General features: G+C 40.9%; 1 protein-coding gene across 12 annotated transcripts in view; it reads left to right on the top strand.

Annotated features, from left to right (window-relative positions):
- LOC122766663 (ELKS/Rab6-interacting/CAST family member 1-like) overlaps nucleotides 1-6,441 on the top strand; it is a 100,273-nt gene continuing 93,832 nt past the window's right edge. For 7 of the 12 annotated variants that reach the window (XM_044021715.1, XM_044021713.1, XM_044021714.1 and 4 more), the window contains exon 1: nucleotides 2-274. The gene's annotated coding sequence lies outside the window, so the exon portion shown is untranslated. Of the gene's footprint in view, nucleotides 275-6,441 lie in introns of all 12 variants that reach the window. The other 5 variants (XR_006360100.1, XR_006360099.1, XR_006360098.1 and 2 more) reach the window with 1 other exon arrangement.

Genomic DNA, 6,441 nt, shown 5'->3' with positions numbered 1-6,441 from the left:
TCGTGACGTCACGGGAGCGCCCGAGCAGCGGGGGAAGCCACCAGTGGTAGAGGCTGGCGAAGACGGAAAAAAAGAGCGGAGAGAGAGACAGACAGAAGACAAGAGGAAGACAGCGACGCTGGTCTCACCTCAGCTGACCGTCTGTGCCGATACCGACCGTCAGTGACCGCTGCAGAAGGAAGACATGTAGAGGAGCGACGTTACTGCTTCACTAACTGCCTTTTCAACACTGACGCTTATTTCACAACCGAGGACAGGGACGTTAACAGCCGCAGTGAGTACTTGAAGTTCAGCCTGTCTGTGAGTCTGTGAGTGTGTGAGTCTGTGTGAGTGTGTGTGAGTGAGTGTACACATACATGATTTATTACATAGGCCTTCGTGTGTGAGAGTGTATGTGTGTGTTTATGTGCTGTAGTCACTTCTCGGTCCACCTCACGTGTGTGTGTGTGTGTGTGTGTGTGTTTGTGTAGCCCCCGTTTTAACGGTTACATGATTGTGCAATCACACAATTAACATTTGATGGCGGTGGTTTTGAGCTGCTGCAGCAGCCTCAGGTCAGCTGTGGTAGTGGCACTGTCAGTAATCCGCCAGAAGAGGGCAGTGGACTTTGTGTCATTATGTACGATATTGTCACGCATAGCCATATTAAAGCCAATACATCATTAACACATCACATGAGACCTGGGGGCCACATGAGCTTCACGCCTGGTCTGTAGGGGGCAGTCAAGCAAATAAAAGTCCAACTTTGTGGAGGAAATCAACTGTTCAGTCAGGGTGGGCGATATTAGCTCAAAATTATATCTTAATATTCCATCATGGTATCACGACGACAACATTTGTGACACAATATTTTATATACGACATAAACATTAAGTATTTTCTCTTTTTCTTACCTTTAATGGCTATATTTGGTAGCCATTGCTGTTGGTTAGCATAAGCAACAGCTATGCCTTAAGTTACCTGTACAAATACAGATAAATGGTTCACACACTGCATGGCTTTAATGCGGTCTAATCCAGAATCTTACTAGCCTGTTCTATTCATCCGTATTTGCACATTTTCTTACTTTTTTACGTCCGGCTTACTTCACCAGCAGTAGCTATGCACCCAGAGGCTTCCTCAGGAATAACAAACACAGCCTCTCGTTAGTGTACCTGTAGATGTGATTATCAGTGTGTTCAGTGTGTTACAGGCAGCAGATAAAGTCAACATGAGTTTCTCCACTGCCGTCATCACGTAACGTTTTAAAGTTCCAGTGACATTTTGAAGACCTTGTTGTTCTCTAGCCCCGAGTTTATCAATATTCTCTCTGCCAAGGACCCTCTACAAGCTAAAGAAAACATGGGCCCCATTTGAGAACTATTACTGTAGCTGACATTTACATGCACAGCAATAATCTCCCTTTTGGCCTTATTTTGATGTTTACATGTGTTGCTAATATAATAATCCATTCCTATTCCTGTTTACATGTCACAGAGCATGATTTGATTATACTCCTATCAGATCTTACAATCCATTCAGGACATGCACATGTCGACATAATGCAGTTAATTTCAGTAATGCTCCACATGTCTCAATCTAAATTTACCTTTTTTCCAAGTACAACCTTATTTAAGAGGTAAAGTAATCAAAAAAATGGCAGTTTCTCATTCAGACTATTGTCTTAATTTGGTTAATCCAGAAATATTGCTGTCCATGCAAACATAATCAGTCACACTATCTCCTGTGATATTGCTAATATTCCCACTGGGATGTAAAATGTGCCTGTTGTAGTGAATAAGTTTATGTTTCATCCCCTGCCATTACATTCCCACAGGGACTTCTGCTTGTGTTGCAGTATTTCAAACAAGATCCCTCTTGCACCTCATGTTTGAGCTCTGAACTTACTCAAAATAAAAAAAAAAAGACACAATCTATGCATGTCTCCATACTTGAGCACGTCTTCATTGACTAGTGTCAACAGCCAGCTGAGCAGAGGTCGCTCCCCACGAGTTAAAGCCCGAAAACAGACAAACCACATTTATTTAAACAAAGCATTGAATTAATGATTGTATTGATGAGGTGGAAATCTACTGCGTTTGTTTTGCGACAGTCATGTTGTGAGGGAGGAGTAGGGTGTTGAAGAAGTGGGGGGTAAGACAGACCGTGATTTCCCTCATGTTCCACCAACAGCTCAGTTTCTTTGCAGCGTGCCTCCTCTGGGAACACGAGTCAGGGAACTGAGCCGCTTCCTTCCTCTGAGGTTATTGTAAACACTGGACATTTTTAAATGTCCCGGTGCTGCACGCCTCAAAGGGTAAACTCTATTCTAATATTTATTTTGGGTTTTCAGAATGTTTTCACGGTAGTTTTTAGAAACTCAGTCTGACCTGATAAATATTGATGAGCCTCTCTGGAATGCCGTCAGACCTCTCTATAATACATACTGTATGGACCATTCAATCTTTAGTGATTCATTTAATTTATGTTTTTTTTCTTCCTGGTGTCTGATAGGTAGGGAATTCACAATGAGACTGGGTGAGAAATGAGTGACACCAGCGATTCACTAATGTTATCAGACGCTTAAATTAACAATCAGAGCCATTTTCAGGCAAAAACAAATCCCTTTTGTGCACAAAATGTAGAATATTGATGTTGCCTTGTAGGAATAGTCTGCTGTGGCTGCAGGCCGAACAGTTCGACTAGACTAATTTTAAAGGTACTTGTACTATTGACTTGCATACCCACTTAAAAAAAACAAAAAACAGAGTTGCTCATAAACAAAACAACATGAAAATATTGCACTAATTAATGTTGCGCACACGCCCAGTGGTTAAAACACAGACTATTGCACAATACTCAGGCATCATTGTTATAGATAGATAGATAGATAGATAGATAGATAGATAGATCACTTCTCTTCCACTAACTACCTCACTTTCCTGAATTACACTTCCCTGCTTTTGAGTTAATTGTTGAATCTTTACAGTACATTTTCCTTATTTGTTACGTAGGCAGCAGCAGCAGTAGCAAAGATCAGATAAGAACGTGTACTGTGCGTAATGTGCATGGAATCAGCACCATTTCTCCTGGGTGTTTATGCATTGTACATGGGCGTGTACGAGTCACTGTGTGTGTGTGCGTGTGCGTTAGCTCCTAATTGTGTGCGCGCGCTTTGTTTCGCCCAGTCTGTGCCGCAGATTAATTTCCTGTGGTACACAACAGAGTGGAGCTGATGCTATCTGTCGCTTATCAGTGTTGTGCTCTCCAGTGTCTGAACTGTATTATATATATATGTTATTGCAGGACAGGACTCGTGGCTTGGTCTCTCTCTGGCGTATCTTGCCCAGACATCTTCTGCCTGACACAATATTCACTGTCACAGACAAATGCTGAAATTTTCTCCTCAGTGTAAATGTGCTGCTGGTGTTAATTGATAAAACACCCTCTGTGGTTTTGGCTTCTTTAAATTCATTTAAAAACCTTTCCTCATCCCGTAGAGCTTATTTCAGTCTGCACAAAATGATCTGTGATGATGATGATTAGTGATATATAATCAATAAAATGCGCTGTTATCACGGATCAGAGCCAGACTACTCAAAACACAGCACTGATAAGCAAATGGCAGCATTACATGAGTTATTTATTGCACAGCAAGGCTAAATGAATCCTGTTAAACTCCACTGCACTGTGACCAACAGGGCCACTATTTATCAAACCGTTGTGAAAATGGATAGAAATATTATTCACTTTCCCCTTTTACCATTAGAAATAAAAAATATTCATCATGTTTCTTATGAATAAGAACAGATTAAGTTTATTTAAAAGCTCTACTTCCCTCTAATCTCCCTACCCTTTCATTAATGAACCTTGTGTACAGGTAGTTCCCACACATGAGTCACGGGAGATTTATTTTGGGTCACCAGATAAAATTTAAACATTAAATAAAATGCTGTTGTGATTTATTTAGCACTCATATATTTCTTGATGGCAGTTTTTTATGTAGATGGCAGTAAAACAAGTCAACAATGTTACTGTATGCACAAATTCAATTGTGTTTTGATTGTCATTTAAAAAAATGGGTGCCACCCAAAATAAAACGTTTTGGGAAAAATTGTATTAGACTTCAAATGACCACCAGTAGCTGCTACACAGTCTTGCTTTTGTCTTGTATTTACAGAGACGCAACACTGATACTAATAGGGTTTTTTGAAGATAATTCACCTCACCTTTGCACTCTTTCAACAGTAGTCAGCTTTTCACTGAGGGAATGTTATCGGTGTCCTGATAACGCGGCGGTAAAGGTTAAAAATGTTGAATGTGTTGAACAGCGCTTCATCTCTTTAAATCATCAGGCAGAGTAGATGCAGAGTAAGACTGGCTCTCCCCTTCAGCGAAGCTGTCAAGCTGATTTTCAGCGGCATGTGAATCCCCCAGACAGCACCAGTGAGTTCTTTCCAGTCACATCATCATAATCACACAAGTAATAATAATGTTTGCGTGGAGTGTAATGTGTTTTTATCCTCAGGCGAGAGACAAACTTTTCAAATTCAGCTCCCACGCTGCCTGAAACACAAGCTGGCTAAGTATAGGTTGAGTGGTGTGTTGCTTTGTGCGGCGTGACAGACGGATGGATGTGTGGTGGTTGTCACACAAATAGAACATGCTGAACACCTTCAGGAATGCTGATGGAGAAAAAGAGAGGCTGTGAGAAGGAGTGAAATCATCACGGAGGAAAGTGAGAGTGGGAGAGGTAACAGAGGGAGAGACGAGTTCATGCGTTTAGATAAAACCTCTGTCTCTTGTATTAGGTAACACAAAAGTTGCCTGTCATGCCTGCTTAGCTCGAGCACTGGTGTCTGCTCAGTTCTGCTCATTTTGTTTTCCCAGCAGTAACTTCACTGTTTTTGGGTCATTCAGAGTGTAGTTTCTGTTTTTGCTGAAAACTGAAACTGCATACAATCTCCTCTGTAGGCCATGAGCCCAGTGTCAAAGATCTGACAGCTTAGCTGGTGAAAATAATAAGGCATTAGCTACTAAACAGCCTAATACTTCCTTCAGGATTCAATGGAGACCATGACCAGAGTTTTAGTTGACTAATCAGCTCTGTTGGACATTTTTCAACCTTTCACATTTAGCAGACCCTGGTTCTGATAGCGGCTGCACTGCCTCCATTCATCATGTGGCACGCTACTGTCATTGCGCTATTTACTCATTTAAAAGGCCAATTTTGCTGTGCATATCTGTGATTGTTTAACAAAAACAACAATTAGAAGACTGTTGCTGGGTCAATTTAATGTAATGTGGAATCCACAGGATGTTGAGCTTAGAGGTGCATTCAGTGATCCTCGTAAATTTCATCCCAAAAAACACTGCCACCTTGTGGTAGTTGATGTTCAATGAATTAGATTAACTATTGGCCGATTTGAGAAGTGTCGAAATACACTTAATGTTTTTTAAGTCGATTAATGGGCTTTCAGCTTTTTCATGCTTTTTTCACAATTTGTATTCTGTCATTCTTAAACAAATCAGTGGATCTCTACTGTGAAGTTTGCTGTATTTACTTAAATGATCTTCTTTCTGCTGTTATTAAAGGTTTAAAATTGAGTTTTTATCTTCCAAGCATATGAATCATAAAACTGGAGTTCTGTCTGTCCTCTGCCGTGCCAACACACACTGGATCTGCCCAAGTACAAGTACTTGGCATTCTGCCATGGAGAAATTCCTAGTAGCCTGGTGTGATATTCTAGAATTTTGTGAGGCCTAAGACAACACAGTGTGTGTGTGAGGAAGCAGTGTGTGGAGGGGAGATGAGATTGTACTGTTAGAAAACGGTGCAGGAAGGCCACACAGGCACACACACACACAAAAAAGGAGCTTTATGTCCTGGTGTTTCCTGCATGGTGTTTTTAGACATAAATGGGGTGAGGTTATTTTAGTTCTGGAGCTCTCTCCTGGGCTGTTTTGAGATCAGATCCAGTAGGTAGAGTGGCTTTAATTGGGTATGTTGTGGTTGCGGTGCAGTACGTGATAAAAGGCGGCTGAGCGAAGTCACAAATGCAGTTGCTTTTGAGTGAGGGCTGAAGGTTTTGAACTTTGCTGCAGTCAAATGGATCTATATTTGTCAATTTGTCTGTCTTTGAGCAGCATAGTCCAGTAAGTGGCGGAAATATTGGGACTTGTGGGAAAGTAGGTTATGTTGCATGGAACAAGTGATTAGATTTTGGTGATTATCCAGATGCAGGACAAAAAAATCTTCTGTCAGTGGCTTCTTTAGGTTACAATAGGAGATTAGATGATTTCAAGTTGTTACAACCGGCTGCATTGAGTGATTGTTTTCAACAAGTAATCTGCTGTAGTTGTTTGGTCCATAAAATGTCAGAAAATGTTGATCAGTGTTTCCAAACCTCAAAAGAATGTTATCACAATTTCTTGTTTCAATGATTTCGCTGTCAAATAGAG

The sequence above is a fragment of the Solea senegalensis genome, linkage group LG3 (assembly GCF_019176455.1).
Source record: "Solea senegalensis isolate Sse05_10M linkage group LG3, IFAPA_SoseM_1, whole genome shotgun sequence".
Classification (NCBI taxonomy): domain Eukaryota; kingdom Metazoa; phylum Chordata; class Actinopteri; order Pleuronectiformes; family Soleidae; genus Solea; species Solea senegalensis.
The sequence above is the reverse complement of the archived record's forward strand: the minus strand, read 5'-3'. Positions and strand labels throughout refer to the sequence as shown.